This window comes from Trachemys scripta, chromosome 17, assembly GCF_013100865.1.
Source record: "Trachemys scripta elegans isolate TJP31775 chromosome 17, CAS_Tse_1.0, whole genome shotgun sequence".
Lineage (NCBI taxonomy): Eukaryota > Metazoa > Chordata > Testudines > Emydidae > Trachemys > Trachemys scripta.
Window position 1 is genome coordinate 7,389,746 of NC_048314.1, and position 17,887 is coordinate 7,407,632.

A 17,887-nucleotide genomic window follows, 5' to 3' on the forward strand; every position below is an offset into this window, starting at 1 on the left:
TAATCTCATTTTATTTTCCAGATCATTTGATTTCTCAGTGCTTCTGCAGTCCTTAGTGTTCTCGGGAATCTTTGGGTCCATCAATCGTTATCTCGGTGTCTTCTCAGGCCCTTAGCAACCTTGGAACAAAGTTCCCAAACTGTCTCTCATATAGAACCCAAACTGTTTATAATCTGGAATCTTTCAGTAGTATGTGTAAATCAAATTCTGCCCTCTTTGTAGTATGACACTGGTGATCTCCTTTCCCCTCTCCCTCCTCTACTGTTGGAGATTGGGAATTAAATGCCAAATATTTAATAGATCTACCTGTGTGTTTAAAGGTTGTAGGGTATTTTAGACATCCCAGTAACTGGATTAATCACAAAACAGAGAACCAAATATCTCAAATAGTTAAAAAAAAAAAAAAGTGAATAAGCAAATGAAACCGAAAGCAGTACCCTTCTACTCTGCATTCAGCACCAAACCTTGTCCAAGTAACTGTCCTCCCACACTTAATTTAGGTACAGATTCCAATCTTCTCGAAACTGATGGAAATCCATTCAAACTGCAGTGACTTCAGTGGAGTTACTCTAGATTTACACCAGAGCAAGGAGATCAGTCTGGCCCTTAATTTCTGTATTGTTCTTTACTTTCTAAATAGCAGTTATTGTGTCTGAAATGACGATAATCTCTTAAGTATTCCTCCTGCTGATTACAGCCAGGGAGTGGCGTGGGTTAGCTCTCCCAAGCTATTTACCTCCAGAAGTTCTGCAGTTGCCTTGCAGCCTTCGTCCAAGAACACCTTGAATGGGAAGGAAAAATGAGAAAGTCCCCTGGTTTTCGAAGTTGTCAATTGTGCTCTTGGCTAAGCTGATTATTTTATTTATTCCAATAATCCTCTCTTCCAGAATAAAAGAAAATTAGTTGTCTGCCTATTTCTGGAGTGATTTGCCCTTCAGACCGAGTTGCTAGGCAAAGTGCTTAAAATCTGGACTGAAAAGATGGCTGTGTGTTTAAAATCAGAGTTGCTATAAGAGAGGGTTTGGATTTTAATAGGCTAGTATTCAAGTTGCCACAAAGAATACCATTTGCTCAGTGTTCTGTAGGATTATGAAGTCCTGTCTCTACATATTACAAATGGGGTCAAACCTGTTGTGATAGATAGTGTGTCTTATCTAGGATTTTGTTGGTAATATGAACTGGCTGGAATTGAAGCCCTAAAAATTATACAGCATTAAACACAAACTATTTTTTTTTTAAATGTGGAGCATTGTCATTGTTTTTCATTGGGTTTACTTGTTTGTCTGCTCGTCAGTTTCAGCGGCATTAAACTGCTTGAAAACAGTTAAAGATCTATTTCAGTGAGCTGTGGTGGAACAATGAGACTTTTACTGTGTATCATACCTGGCTCTTCGGACTGTTAAATATCACGTGATTTCTTGTCTGCACAGGGACAAGCTAAATTTACTACAGCAAAATGCTGTATGGCTTCTTGGCAAAGATCAAAAGCAATGTCATAATATTTAGTGATGAGAGTAGCTACTGCAGAGAGATCTAGGTCAGTGTCTGTGTGTGGTGAAGAGGAGAATTTCATCTTTCTCTCAGGTCATATTGTCTTTGATCCTGCTGCTAAGTTTTGTTCTTGTTTAAGAATGCTTTTACCCTGGAATTTACACCGGTGTATCTCCATTAACATCTATGGAGTGACTCCAGATTCAGGCAGGTGCAACTCCTCCATTTTGCCATTTAGATTCATTCCCAACCCAAATGGCCACATCCAAATTTCCTCCTGCCTCCGCCACGAGATTAGGTTCAACACGTGGCAGAATGATGCATGCGTGGCTACTAACTGGCAAACAAGGCTTCTTGTGGCTGATATGATCCGCCTCCTGCCCACCAGGAATGCCAAGTGCTCGGGCCTGTGTCATCCATTGCATTTGTCAGGGGTGCTTCAGGTTGTGTTGCAGTGAATGTTAATCCTAATACACACTGGTGGTTTTGGCCCAGTTTGGATTGTGCTGAACTATGGGAAGTACAGAAAAGTTTAGAACTGTGAATATTGTCTGACCGAAGGCATGCCTGGTATGAGGGCAGGAGAGACCAAGGGAATGAACAGGGGGTTGCTTGTCCAAACCATTCGTTTTCCCCACCAGCATTATACACTGGCATATGTGGGTGCATCACCCTCGAATTCAGTGGAGTTACTCACTTACACCAGGACTGAGTTTGGTCTGACACTTCCCTCCTCACCTCGCTGCATGATCAGAAGGCAGCAAGGACAGAGCCTTGACAGCTTCAATGCTGTTTCAACACAGAAGGATACCAAGAAGCCACATGGCAGTAAATCCCATGTATCTGTCATGTGTGTTTTTGTGAGGCTGTCCCAGAAGAGCTGGGAGGTAATCCGTCATAGTAAGGAGCGGGGTAGGAGTTAATGAATTTCCACGATCTTTCCGTAGTACTTAGTCCAGCTAGTAGTAACGGTTTTACTAGGCTGCTGCAAGAATCCCATAGGGGAGCAGGCTCAGCGCAAGAATCCCATAAGGGAGCAGGCTCAGCGCAAAGGATCCAGAGCCCAGGGATGTTTCCATCAGCCCAATCGCACAGGTGAGAATCCCTTGCATTTCCATCCACAATTTGGCTGTGCCACCATGTACGGGAGAGCAAATCTCTGCCCTCTTTGTTCAGCATAGATCTTGGGATGGGCTTTTATTTTTATTTAAATAACACCAAAGTAGTGAGACAGTTAATTAGTGAGGCTCCTACTAGCTTTCGGTTTTGCCAGAGAGTGATTTAGAATTGGTCTGGGTAGCATGTTACAACAGAACTCTCATTCCTTCCCAGGCTGAAGTCCTCAAGGGATATGCTGCAGCATAAAGCTGTCCAAGTCTGTCCCTTCTTTTGCTGCTTAGTATGATGATGATGACGTGTTGAGCACTGTTGACGTGCTTGGCACTTAAACGTGGAGGAAAACATTGTCCCAGCCCTGAGGAGCTTACAATTTCACAGTCTGCTCTCCTTGAATTCAACAGGAAAACTCCCAATGATTTCAATGTTTCAGGATCAGTTCCTTAGTTAAACACAGGGCCAGTTTCCCTGCTAATATAAACCAACATAATTCCACTGAAGTAAATGGAGCTCTGCTGATTTATATCCGCTGAGGATCTGACCCACAGGCAGTGTATTTCCTATGTTCCTGATACATGAGTTGAAAGCTGAATCTATAAGCCATGCAGGGCTTTGTTGTAAAGATATGATCTGTTCTTGGTGGGTTATTGTCAAAAACACATTTTTGTGTAACTGTAGCACCCTAATATCCAAGATGGAGTCCGCTCTGCAGGGCAGCTTCCGCCAAAAAAATGCATGCACAGGAATACAGCAGGGAAACTCCCTACCATCCCAGGGACACCTGTTCAGTACCCTGTGGAGTACCCTCCCTCCCTCCCCTGGAATGGTACAATGAATATAGGAAAGGGAAGTATTTATTTACAGAAGGATGAATGGAGAAAAACAACAGAGAGAGAGAGAGCAGTAAAACAGAGTAACATCCAACACAAGGACTCGAGGGTCCAGGGGTATCACAATATAAAAGTATAGATGCTGAGCAATGCATCTAGACTCTGAGGCTAGGAATCCTGGGCAGAGTTTCAGTCCAGCAATGAGTCTTGGGTGCTCCTGGTTGTCTTCAGCGCCAGTGAACTTTCCCCAACAAACCCCTCTGGTGCCTTCTTCTGCCCCTCTCTGCAAATCCACACAGAGCAACAACCTCCCTCCTTATTCCCAATGCGAAGTCACAAGCCCCACTACTCCTGGTGCCATACAGTTCTGGCTGATGATGGAGATACTGGGTCCAGCTCCGGTTTGTCCTTCTCAGGTGATTCCTTCCTGGCACGGTGCCCCATGGCTCCCATCCTGGAAGGCTGCTTTGTCCCTCCTGGGCTCCAGGCCGGTTCTCGGCTGCTTTGGTATATGAGGGCCTGCTCCATGTAGGCACTCTTGTCTGGAGCTATAGACACCACATGGCCCTGTCCTCTCCCTCTCTTGACGCCTCTCCCCCTGGAACAACCAGCACTTCCTCTCCCTCAGGATGAGGTTTTAAAGGTGCCATGCTCTCCAAACCCCATGGGGTTACAGTTGGTAGGTATTTTGCATGACAGGAGGAGCGTGTCATGGTGAAAAGTCAAAGTTTATGAAATTCACAGCAAAGCTCCTGAAAGACCAGAGACTTGTTTTAACCAAAATGCATCGGTTCATTTTGACATCTGCAAAACAAAGAATAGAGAGGATGGATGGTAGAGGCCAACATTTGCAGGGCATTGTAGACCTTCTCAGGACCCTAGCTTGTGTCCCCTTCACTAGTCTTTTCAAAAGCCTGGTGTTTTACAGGTACCTCTCTCTTTCCTCCAAGTTCTTTGTGGTGCTTCACTGCTGCACCTGCTTTGGCTAACTGGGTCCCATTACTAGTCCACCCCAGTGTGACAGTCCTGTCTTGTTGTGTCGACTTAATGTTGCTGCCACGCTTCTACTGTGTTTTCCACTATGTGATACCAGCACTCTCTGAGCCTGACTCTGATCTCTGTTCCACCAGTGTCAATCTGGAGTAACCCACTCAAGTCAAGGGGCTGATTGGCCGATGCACTGCATCTTGTGTGATTGTTTACACTTGTGCAAAGCAGGTGTAAAATTGTACCAGATTAGAATGGCAGCGTGTTACACACAGAGCAGGGCAAAAGAAAATCGGGCCCAGGGTGCTTACTGTAGATTTACACTTGTTTAACAGAGGTCAGAATCTGGCCCTCAGAGTTTAACTCTTCATCTGTGTTTTAAGATGTTAAGATTGCTTGAGAGACCACAATGGCCAGGATCAGTAGGATTTGGCCTGTTAGGGTACGTCCAGACTACCCGCTGTATCGGCGGGTAGCGATCGATTTATCGGGGATCGATATATTGCGTCTCGTTAAGACGCGATATATCGATCCCTGAATGCACTCCCCATCGACTACGGAACTCCACCGGAGCAAGCGGTGGTAGCGGAGTCGACGGGGGAGCCACGGCCGTCGATCCCGCGCCATAAGGACGGGAGGTAAGTCAGAATAAGATATGTCAACTTCAGCTACGGTATTCCCATAGCTGAAGTTGCGTATCTTACATCAACACCCCCACTACCCCTCCCCCCAGTGTAGACCAGGCCTTAGTTGCAGCTTTGGTGCAACTGATGAAGCAGGTTACTTACGGGGTACACAACAGGAATGTAGCTGCATTACACCCCTTGATATCTTCACAAAATGCTGAAAGCTGGACCATGACCCAAAGCCTGTGTATCTGGGTGTTATACTGGGCTGTGCTTTGACAGGACTAGTAGACAGTCAGTTGAATGAAACCGTTCATATGATAACAGGTACCATGAGACTGACCAACCTAGCTTAGCTACCCATTCTGTCCAATAGTGCCTCTCTGGACATTAGGCAGCAAGTCACCTTGCAGAATTTGCTCCATAGGGTACAAGACTTGCCACATCTATCCCTGTTTAAAAGTGGGTTTAATTTACTGAGCCACTGTTTCAGCTCAAGGCACCCCACTTGGAGAGTTCCCCTAAGGTGGGAGTTCTCAACCTTTTTCTTTTTGAGGCCCCCCCCAGCATGCTATAAATCCTCCATGGCCCACCTGTGTCACAACAACTGATTTTCTGCATATAAAAGCCAAGGTCGGCATTAGGGAGTAGGAAACAGGGCAATTGCTTGGGGCCCCATGCCACAGGGACCCCTGCGAAGCTAAGTTGCTCAGGCTTTGGCTTCAGCCACAGTTGACAAGGCTCAGGGCCCTGGACTTCAGCCCCATCTTTGGGTGCTCCATCTTTGGGTAGAAATCAATCGCTTCAGAGGTGGAATGACCATGACTCCCCCTTTTGCCACCATGGCTGTTAAAAAGATGTAGGTCGTATATTTGCAAGTTGCTTCTATCAAACAGGACTATCTGGTTCCATCCTGGACATTGTACAATGCTCTTCCCTCATCTGTTGACTGGTTAAGACACTTAGATCAACACGCTTGACTTGACTATCTATGCAGATGTATATATCTCCACGCGTTCCCTTTCTCCTTTGCCCACTCACAAACTCATCCCTGAAACTCTGAGGCTTTGCAGGTGTTATGTTTAAACCCGAATACTGCAGGATCAATAACACAACTGCACAGTCTTCATCCTGAGGGAGACCAGGCTGAGCTCCCTAATCTGCGGCATTGCTCATTTTTCTGGGGTGACGGGTGCGTACCCCTATAAAGAAATAAACTTGTATTTCAAGCATGTTTCTTGCATCAGCATAGGAAGGAACAAAAAGCAGTGGGGTTGGCACACAATGAAGTGATAGTGATATAAATTAGCAGACTGCGTAGGCACACAGCTCTACAAAGCCAATAGGGTCCTACACGTATGTGATAACTCAAATGCTATCGTTTATCCCATAATCAGCCAACGCTCTGTCTTTGTGTCTAGCTCCCCTGCCATCCACATTTCGAGGGGCCCATTCTGCATGCTTTGCGCACCCAAAACTCCAGCTGAAGTCAGTGGGAGGAGTTCTTCCTCTTGGTCTCCTGGCTTGGATTGATCCTAGCAGCAGTTTACAGTCTGACACCTCCTGTGGTAGGGGACTATACTCTGCACATGCAGAGGGGATGGATTTGAGGATCCAGTAGATCACCAAACACTGCGTTCTGCTCTTTCTCCCCCCTGACCCCAAAGATGAGAACATGGTCAGGCATCCCTGTAGCCAGAGAAACCTGCTAGTGCTGTCCATGCAGCGTCTCTTCTTAGTGAGCAACAAGAGACTCCTCGTTAAGAAACAGTCGTGTCAATTCTGTATATCCGTGGGAAAGGCCCATTTCAACTCTCCTTCAGGCTTAGCCATCTAGCCTGTGTATTTTTCCAGTGGGTACCTTGTTAGTGAGCTCTTGGCATCTCTGTGTTATAAGACTAGACCCCAAGGCAGTGCCACATACTATGCATGAACTTTAGGTGTAACAGAAAACCACAGCGATAGTGCATTCAGAAGGGGTCCCCTCCCCCCCACCCCCAACCCCCAGGTGCGGTGATACTTATTCCCATGATTTTCTTAAGCTGTTTTTTCCCCTGGTTGCAGCTTTCTTTGTCTCCATGGCAGCTGCGCCTGTAAATTTACAGGTTTCAGAGTAGCAGCCGTGTTAGTCTGTATCCGCAAAAAGAGCAGGGGAACTTGTGGCACCTTAGAGACTAACACATTTATTTGAGCGTAAGCTTTCGTGGACTACAGCCCACTTCATCGGATGCACAGAATGGAACATATAGTGAGGAGATATATATACACACTACAGAGAGCATGAAAAGGTGGGAGTTGTCTTACCAACTCTGAGAGGCCAATTAAGTAAGAGAAAAAAACTTCTGAAGTGATAATCAAGCTAGCCCAGTACAGACAGTTTGATAAGAGGTGTGAGAATACTTACATGGGGAGATAGATTCAATGTTTGTAATGAAATAAAACCTATAGATCACTTTACACCAGCTCACTAGAAGGTTATTAAGCGTTATCTCATTGAAAGTTACATAATGCTTTACAGTTCTGCATAGTTCTGAGCAGGAGTGTTGACTATAAAAATGGAATTGTTTGCAGGGTGTGGTGGGGTTGTTGCTTATGGTTGGTTAAAAAAACAAACTACTTTGTTTCCCAGTAATAGTTCAACAGCTGCTGTTTGCCTCTGGGTACTTTTACTTTGAGTTTGAGAACATGCATAGGCCTCAATTCTGCAGTCTGATCTGGGCAGAGGGCCCTTTATAGGCAAACAGAGTTCCAATGAAATGAGCGTGTTGGTATTGGGGTCTACCCACGTGCTTCAAATTGCAGGATTGTGGCCACAGTCATTCCTAACCCAGAGCTATCTCATCAGGATTCACTGGTGTGGTTTTTTGCTGTTCCAAAATCCTGGTTGGAGAGCTGGAATAAAATTTTTTTGAAAAACCCAGACTGACTGAATAAACTTTCGTTTCCTCTTTCTGAGTTGCCACTGCACATTAAAGCAGGTGGAAATGTTCAAATGGCTAAGATCATGGCTTCGTGGCCTTTTTCAGGCTACCGTGGCTCAGAGAAAATGGGAATGGATGCCCTGGACAGAAAAAACAACAACCCTCTAACATGTTTCAGGCTCTTTTTTCCCCTCCCAAATGCTCTTTTTAAAGAATTACAAATGCATGTTGGCATAGAAACTACAGAAACTGATTGAAGCATGCAAATGTAAAAGGAGCCTTTTCTGTGTGAACAACATGGACTGAGTCTCAGAAAAAGCTGGCTAAAATCTTTTACAAGGCAAAGAAAATTGTCCAGATGTTGTTGGAATTATCATGGCACTAAATATTTAGGGTTTTTAATTTGCATTTAAAATTCAAAAAGGCTCTAATGTAGGGAATGCAGATATATTACCATTGGGTTTTCTTCCCCTCCCTCCTTCTTTTGAAAGAATTTATGGCCTACCAATATTACTGAAATCTGTTTGGCTTTGAATAGTGCCAAATCCTCATTAAAAATGTGGCTATTTCTGTGGTTTAATCTGTTGGAAAGGTACCCGAGATCCAGTTATGTTCAATTAAGGAATAATATTGGCGTGGCTGTTGTTTGAAATATTAAATGTGGCAGTCGGCACACCAAGCAAAATGTTTGCACATTTTAATCGCTTAATGATTAATCTCGTAGTTTAGTCCGAGACATGATCTGGAGTGCTTAAAACTGTCCCAGCTCTCCGTTTGGAAGGGAAATCTTTGCTTCCTTTCCCCCTGAAACACCCAAAGAGTAACACAGTATCTCCTGCACCTTGCTTCCACTCACTTCCTCTTCAGCTGGCTAGCACAACTGCAGTACCATGAGCTGAAGGAAGCTGTGGAGCATTGTAAGAAAACTCTCACTGAGCATGCTCCTCAGCACCTACCGTGGGGTTGGAACTCATGGACAGACCAGTGTAGGCCTCTGAAATCTTTGATGAAAATCTCAAAAGCCAGCACAGCCAAACAGAGGTATGGATCACGTCGAGCTTTATTTAAGAGGTTTTTACTGCTGATTCTTCTGTCCTTTGGGGTTTTCTAAAGACTGTCTTAGAGGAAATGCTTCTCTAAACTTAAATGGCTTAGCAGCACATATCAGTAGTTTGTCTCTCTGATATTTTATCTGCTCTGCTGAAGGCCAGGCTAGTTCTGGTAGCATGGAACCTTTGCACTTTTCATTTGTGCTGTGTAAGGTGCCATTTCTAAGGTGCTGCCTTTTGCTTGCATGCTGCTGCTGTTGGAAATATTCCCTTTTCATGTGTTCCTTCAGAAGCAGGTAAGGCCACAAATTGCAACGTCAGTTGATTTATTTATTTTTAATTGCCTGTGGTAAGTCCCACCAAGTCTTTCTCTCTTTAATGAAGCAGAATTAAGGCAACCCTTCGTCGTTTTGAGTGTTGAAGTAAGTAGGCAAAGAGAGCCATGAAATGCAGCTTACAAACCACAGTGCCTTGGGATCCATTCATAATGTATAGATATGGAGAAAAGATAAGGGCTGGGTGGATTTGTTGCATAGCATTTTGGGGACTGTTTACTTTGAATATTACATTTTCCAGAGTTCAATAATAGTTTTGTTGATTATTTTCTTTTTTAAAGACAGAAATGAGGGTAACCCTGGTAAATAGGCCCGTTTTTAAAAAAACCGTTGAGTCCTTATTTTGGATTTTTTGCCTTGGTTTTCAGATGATGTTGTATTAAAATGGGCATCTAGGAGAAAGGTCTGTGCAGTTTCTTAAATAGCATAATTCTAGAAGAACGTTACTAAACAGCATTGTGTTGCCCTGGAGTGTGTAGCATTCGCACCCCATCAGTTAAATATGTGATCATTCCGATTTCAAAGGGGCACTGTTTAAGGTCAATAGGCCCATAACTCGATCGATTTCCCCCTCCCCCCTTCTGACTTAAAACTCCATGTAATTCTTTCTGTTTGAGGGTTTGGATTAAAATAAATAATTAGTGCAATTTCCATTTTTTTTTTTAAATTTAAAAATTGGCATCAGTAGCCTAGTTCTCATGAGCAAGCAACCCTACAATAACAAATCAGGTTGCTAAGTCATAATGCTGAAAAATCAATTAGTGGTTTTTTTTGGATAAATATAAAGCACCTGGCGATGGCATCACTCTCATTTTTTTCAATAAAACGTCCAATAATAAACCCGCCTGCAAGGGCGGGTGGGGAAGGAAGCCAGCTTCAAGAGGGAAATAGGTGTCAAAGGATTCTTCTTGGTGACTGTGAAATGCACCTGAGCAGTGGGCTTTGGAGCACTGATGCTTTCCTGTGATATAGGTTCTGCAGGGGTGCTTCCTGAAATTCATCCCTCCCATCTGCCCTCTTTCTCCTGCATACCACACAAACCACAATTAATTGGGCTTTGTGCTGAGAATGCCGCTGGGGACAGGGGAGGGACAAAATCCACCCCAGAGACATGAACAGACATAACTGCTTTTCCAGTCCGCGGACTGGTAAGTGGTCACAGCCTATTCATGCCCCTGTGTGGGAGTTCTGGTTACTGTATCCAAGTGCCAATCCAGTAGTCCCTCTGTTCCAGCCTAATCAGGTTTGCTGGAGAGTCCCCAAACATGGAGCTGGCTCCTGCAAACTGCTGGCTTGTTTTACTCCAGCCCAGGAAACCACTTGAAGCATGTGAACAGTCCTCCTTAAAGTGCCTTGCTTGACTGGGGTCAGAGGGCTCTGCACCTGGCAGGATTGAGCCCCTGGTGCACAGGGGATAAGGATGCAGACACATTCTGCATGGCCATTCTAGAAGCCTCCTCCCCCCACAGTGACAATGGGAGGCTTAGATGCTGCCTTGCACAGGCCTTCTGCACCTGGGTGCTCTTCACCTTTTCAGAGTAAATCTGGATGCCGGAGTGTTGAACTCGATGGCGTAGGCACTGTCTTTTGGAATCCTTAGTCTACAGTGGGATACTGACAGTGCCTGTGCCCATGAGTAAAAATATCTGATGTAAGAGGTAGGGGCTGCGACCTAGCAGAGAATCCAGACAAATATAAGTGAACAGGAACCCTGTATTTCCAAAGGTCCTGCTTTGCAAAAGCGTTTTTGAGGGGAGATTTTAATTCCAAAATGTATTTCCTCCACCGATTTTTAGGGAAACTTTCCGGCATAGTTACAGTAAGATAATTATTCTGCTACAGTTATATTGGGATAAATCCTGGCTTTTTAAGTGGAGTAATTATGCTGGAATAAAGTCATTTAATTTCAGAATAGTGTGTCCACATGGGGACATATACTGATATATATAACGGGATAATTATTCTGGTATAACTAGCCCTTACTAGTGGCTGTTCCATCACTCAAAAGGTAAAAGGTTGGAAGAGCTTCAAAAAAGCCAGGAGCCCTTCCCCCTATTCCCTGGCCATACACACACATTCTACTGTTTGGATACTTAACAAGGAAGAAGATCTGTGTCTATCCCAGGGGTCGGCAACCTTTCAGAAGTGGTGTGCCAAGTCTTCATTTATTCACTCTAATTTAAGTTTTGCGTGCCAGTAATACATTTTAACGGTTTTAGAAGGTCTCTTTCAATAAGTCTATAATATATAACTAAACTATTGTTACGTATCAGAGGGGTAGCCGTATTAGTCTGGATCTGTAAAAAAGCAACAGATAGTCCTGTGGCACCTTTAAGACTAACAGATGTATTGGAGCATGAGCTTTCGTGGGTGAATGCCCACTTCGTCAGACACATGTAATGGAAATTTCCAGAGGCAGGTATAAATTGTTGTATGTAAAGTAAATAAGGTTTTAAAAATGTTTAACAAGCTTCATTTAAAATTGAATTAAAATGCAGAGCCCCCTGGACTGGTGGCCAGGACCCGGGCAGTGTGAGTGCCACTGAAAATCAGCTCGTGTGCCGCCTTTGGCATGTGTGCCATAGGTTGCCTACCCCTGGTCTACCCCTGGTGTGCCATAGGTTGCCTACCCCTAGGTTAAATTAGAGAAAGGAATGTTCTTTGGAATCCTGTACAGACAATGAGAGTGGGGACACAGGTCCTAGTAAGCTGTGCTTCCTCCTCACTGGCCGGCTCAGGGGAGTGTGTGTATGTGTTTTGTGGTTTGATTTTTACAGTTTCTGAGACAGGGGATTTGGCAGAGTTTTCAAGCAAGCTCACCTGTTTTTGGAGGACAGCAGCTGCCAATTAACTCTGCTGCCTGGACACCTTCATCCCCAGCATTTTGAGGACCAGCAGGATCTGTGCTCCAACTACCATCTGAAGGGGTCCATAGGAAGAGGATTATAAATGGAGTGTGGGGGAGGGGATGTCATTGGGAGAGCGGGGGAAAAAGAGGAGAAAGAAAACACTGATGGTAAAAATAGGGGAAGAGAGACCAGATCAGAAGAAGAAAAACTTGGCATAGAGGATGAGGAAGAAGAGAAATGCACTTGAAACGTTTAAGGGGATGAACAATTCTAGACAAACTCGTGGAAGAGAAAGCCCAGATGTTAAAAAAAGACTGAAGAAAAGACACCTAAAGATACAGAGAGAAAGGTGGAGAATGGATGAAAAGGGCAAAGGATGTGGGAGGGGAAGAAGCAAGACCCAGTAACTTACCCCTGTGTTATGTAACAAGATGTTTGCTTTATCCATCATGTGAACCTGTGATTAAATGGTGATTTGGCTGTTGAAAAAATAAATCTGAAAATTGTGCTGGCATTGGACTGAGAGGGATGACCCTGCCCTTCCCCCAACCTGACCCCCCCCCCCCCCCGGAGGCAGTAGATTCCCCTCATTTAAGACACTGCAGCTGGCTGAGTAATGTCTTGATGCTTAGAGGCCCTGATAAAGCATGTGAATGGCCATGTGCAAAGAGAGTTTAGGAGGATTATACTCTGCTAGTGAATACATATTCTGTGTCACTCATGCTTCCTAAGGCATGGCAATAGCCTGCCTACCTTGTTCTCAAACACTATAAAATGACTATCACAATCTTAGGCTCTGTCTTGACTGCTAAAAGAGGTGTGTTTTTTCCTCAAGATCGCTGTGGTGAAATAGCTATCTTAATGTGAGATCCTAGTGGAGACAAGATATAGGTAGGTTTGACCTCAGTGTAGGTCAGCACTATACCGCCGACCTGGGGTTCACCTCAACTAGCAACATCAAGGTAAACACTACAGTGCCTTCTCTCTGTTAGGATTTTCTATCGAGCTGGCTATCTCAAGTGAGTCATCTCAATGTCAAACATGCACCTCTTTTTTTGCAGTGAAGACACAGACACAATTTAAAAACTTTCCCCCTCTCCGGAGGTGCCCCTGTTTTCAATGAATGTAACATTTAAAGGCGATTTTGGGAACCAGGCAGTGTGAGAGTTGGTTTCGGAAATGAAGCGTGCCCTTGATAAACACTACGAGGTAGGTTGCGATGAAAATGGCTGTCTGGATAGAGTACCTAATGGAACAGTCTCCTTCGCCAAAGCTTTAGCTGTCCCGCTTCTCAATGCGTTCTGTAAATGGGACAGAGAACCTGCTTTAATATTTTGCATGGCAAAATGCGGCATATCAGTACATGGGCTGACATCGAATCATAGAAATGTGGGACTGCAAGGGACCTCAAGAGACCATCAAGTCCAGCCGCATGGGCTGAGGCAGGACCAAGTAAACCTAGACCATCCCAGACAGCTGTTTGTCTAACCTGCTCTTAAAAACCTCCAATGACCAGGATTCAGCAACTTTAAATCCATCATGATCCTGATGGAGCACTGTTTGGATGTAGTTTTTATAAGCGAAGTGACAGCGGCTATTTCCCCTTCCTTTTCCTCAAATAGAGTGAGAGATGCCTAGAGTTAAGCATAATTGTGTGAACAGTAGCATTACGGGGGACAAAAGAAATGGCTGCAAGAGAAATAAAATTGTGCTAGAAATGAAGGAGTGAAAAATCCACTGGACTCTCTCATTTGTTTAGCATGCGCATGAGTGTCCACTTTCCACAATTTAGATCTGAACAGAATGTCTGATTTAGTAGCATCCCTCACTGCAGAGAGAGTTCTGCTTTATGAAGATGTGGCATTAGCATTTTGCTACAGACTGGGGCATTGGTATTATACTGACGCGGGGATAAATAAAGGTTTTGATGTACTTTTATTATTTATAACCGTGAGCCATGTTTCTCGTGTTTTCAGTTTGTGTGTTGGGATGGATGAAGGCTGCTTGTTTGATTCATGACATTCATTCCAGTCTCTCTGGAATGAGGCATGTTTAGATTAGGTATGTAATATGCAGCACTGAACTGGGATTCCAGCAAAGCTTTAGTCACTCCAGAATGGATGGGGAGCATTGAATGTTTTCTGAAATGACAGGCGACTGAGAGTGCCTTAAAACTGATCTTTCAGCCTATTCCTTCCAAAGGGGGTTTTAAAAAAAAAAAGTCTCTGGAGCTCCAGGCAGGTCAGTTTACTGACCTGTAAATATTCACCCTTGTAGGTTTCACACCAACATCTGAGGCACGTCAGGAAGGGGGAATATCAAAAATCCTAGCAGAGTAATGGCAATGCCAAAGGGATTTTCCCATTATCTGCGTTTATATAGTTGTTATCGTGATGTGCCCGAATGGGCCTCTTCCCCACTCCCCCTAAAGGGAGGGAAAGGGAAAATGCTACTTGGCAATCCCTCCCACAACCACATGATGATTCCCTACAAGCAGTCAAGGTTTAAGATACATTTGCATTTAGATCATACATTTGCTTATGCTTAAACCCCAATCCCGCAGAGAGATGGATGTGGACAGACATCTCTGAGGAGCCCTGTTGACTTTGATTAAGGCTCCAGGTAGGCTCTGGGATCTGCCTCCACGATTTTCTTTTGCAGGCTCAGGGCCTTATTTAAGGTCTGTAGTATTTGGGCTTTTCACTCATGAAGTGGAATGGTACAAAGTATACACAGAAAAGAATGAAAAAGAGTATTTTACTTCCTACAAAGGTGTTTCACTATGCACCACATTTTGCCAACCCTATACTGAGTGGTGTCTTACTTTGCAAGTTGTCCCATAGATTTCAGTGGGACCATTGTGGAGGAAAGTACTACGTAATGTGAGTAAGTGAGGGTGGCAGGATCGACCCTTGTTTTCTTGTGTAGTTGAGGCTGTGAGGTGCTTTGCCAGCCCTGATTCGCAGTTCCCATGTTGGTGTTGCTCTCTAGTGACAGCTAAAGACACCAGAGGCTCAAGAAAGGAGCTAAATAATGTTTGCAAGGTGATCTACCAGTATTTAGCTTGACATTAACCTGTTTGGGGAAAGATCACCACACACTGTGCTGAAGCTTAATGAATGCGCCATGGTAACGCTGTATAAAACGCACACCTCACTGCACTGAAGAGGTTTCTGGTTTGCATGTTTTCTACTCCTGACTGTAGGAATGGGATGGCTGGTCCTGGGAATCTTTCTGATTGGCTAAATCCTACCCTCATAGGGGTAAGTGAGGACAAGATTTAACCCCCGAAGTACAACAGGAGTGAGTAGATCAAAGGCCTACAGGGATAAATTGATCAAAGCCATTCAGTCAGCTGAGTCTGAAATATCCTCACTAAGGCTAGTTCTGGTTTTCTGGACAAGATCAAGTGAGCACATACTGGGAATGATCCAGCTACTCATAAGCCTCATGTGAAACTGCAGAGCTTTCCCTTAACAAGAGGGAAATGTTAGCAGCTGCGGCAGGAAAGCAAGCCGACTGGAGTTTATTTAATTGAGGCCTGAATGATCAGGTGGTTGATGACACCTGTGAGTAGGTTCCCTGTCTTAAAAGATCTGGAGCCTGATTTCTCCATTGCCCATGCACACTGTGCGGTCACACTTATGCAAAGGGGGGGTGTAAAATGCTACCAAGTTAGAATAGTAGCGTTTTACTGGTGTAAATGATTGCACAAGGTGCAGGAAAACAGAGGATCCGGCCCCTTGTTCCGAAGAGCAGCCGTACCCTCGATGCAGGATTGTACTGCAAGGCCAGAACCCAATACCGAGTTGTAAAGCTCAGCATTTGGAGAGCTAGTCTGAGCTAGTACAAAACACCGAAATGTGGAGCCCTGGGCCTTTGCATTTTTCTTGCCCAGTGAGAGTTGGGGAAAGAGTAGTTTTTGTCGCTAGACTAAGTTCACCCCAGTGTAACTCCTTTGACTTCCTTGGATTTACACCAAAGACAGACAGGAGCTACTGTGTCTGCGGGAAAGCAAAGAATAGCAGAGAGGCTGGGTTGCTGAATTGAAAACATTTCAAAAGCAAATGGCCACTTTGCTTAGCACAGCCCTCTGAAAGCTCCGAATAATGCAACTAATATTTTGCATTTATCTAGCACCTTCTCTCTGAAGGTCTCAAAGCCACTCCAGATGTTAACAAATAAAGCCTCACATCTTTCTGGGCAGTAGGTGCGTAGTATTATTTCCTACCTAGGAAACCTGGAGCACTGACAGCTTGAAAGGCCAGTTTTGAAAATATTGATCTAGTTCAGGGTGCCTCTGCTTTTTGGGTGCTCGGTCTGAGTCTTGAGGCCTGAGTTTAAGAGGTGCTGAACACTTGCAGCTTCCGTAAGTGTCAATCAGAGCAATAGGCGCTCAGCGCTTCTGAAAATCAGGCCTAAGGTGTCCAAAGTTGGGCATCCAGCATCAGTGACCGTTTTTGAAAACAGGGTTACAGTTGACTTTGGCCAAGATCAGACAGCTAGCCTGTGGCAGACTGAGGCCTTGTCTACATTATGGGGGGAGATCGAGCTAATTTATGCAACTTCAGCTACATGAATAACATAGCTGAAGTCGGCGTACTTGGATCTACTTACTGCGGGGTCCACCCTACGCGATGTCGACTGGAGACTTTCTCCCATCGACTCCCCTTGCACTTCTCGTTCAGGTGGAGTACAGGAGTCGACGGGAGAGCGATCTAGACCTGCTAAATCAACCACTAATGCACCGATCGCCGTGCGTTGAACCCCTGGTAAGTGTAGACAAGCCCTCAGGAACAGAAACTACTTCCCATTCTCCCCTTTTTCTGCCGTGACAAAGGCTTATTCTTATAGAATCATCTTATGGAAGATGAATGTTGGGCCTTTGTCATGGCAAATTGTGGAACATATTTAAATAGGCTGGTTAAATAGGCCAGTGCACCAAATGCCATGGCTACCTTTCCTCATTTAAATTAGTGTTCATACATTTCCAGGAACACGAGTGGCCCCAAGCATTCATTCTTTGTTACTTAGTTATTTGCAAGCAGCACGTGTTGGGGCACTAACAAGGGTGCAGAAAAAAGGGAGAATGGGAGGCAATATTTAAACCTGTTAAGAAGCAAGTGGTCTGACCCGATATTTTTGCATATACTGTTGTTGCCATATTACATTGTTACCAACAAAATTGGCAAATGTTTATCTGTACAAACCACATGATGTAGCAACTCCAGCTGTCAGCTGTCTGACCATATTCTGTGTCCCTGCCACTCTAGCAAAGAAATAATTAAATAATTTTCAGTACAAGTGGTTTTTCTTGCTGGTGGTGGTGACTAACTTCTTGAAGAGTGACCTCTTGTGACACTGGCCAGTTGGTGTACTGGTGTCACAGATTCTAAAACAGCAGGATGCAGTCTGGTTTAAATACAAAGAAGTGCACCGATTAAAAGTAAAACTTTTTGTTTAAATACATTTTTTGTACGATTTTTTTTCCCCCATCAACTAAAAGTTATTTTGGGGGAGGGGAATATATAAAGAAAAAATAATATAGCTGCTACTTCTGTTTGGTAATATTTATGCTTGTTTTAAAATAATTAAGGCTGGGATTTTTAAAGGCATTAGATGCCCACATCCCACTGAATTTTGAAGTCAGACCCAAAGTATCTCAAATTTGGAAACCAAAAGC

The 17,887-nt window shown here is 44.3% G+C and overlaps 1 protein-coding gene across 3 annotated transcripts in view; it reads left to right on the plus strand.

Moving 5' to 3' along the window:
- The window catches only part of EHMT1 (euchromatic histone lysine methyltransferase 1), a 163,107-nt gene that overhangs the window by 29,862 nt on the left and 115,358 nt on the right, over positions 1 to 17,887 (plus strand). Inside the window, exon 1 of one of the 3 annotated variants that reach the window (XM_034793331.1) lies at positions 8,885 to 9,012. The exons of the other annotated variants lie outside the window; for them this stretch is intronic. The gene's annotated coding sequence lies outside the window, so the exon portion shown is untranslated. Of the gene's footprint in view, positions 1 to 8,884; positions 9,013 to 17,887 lie in introns of those variants that run through there. 3 annotated transcript variants of the gene reach the window in all.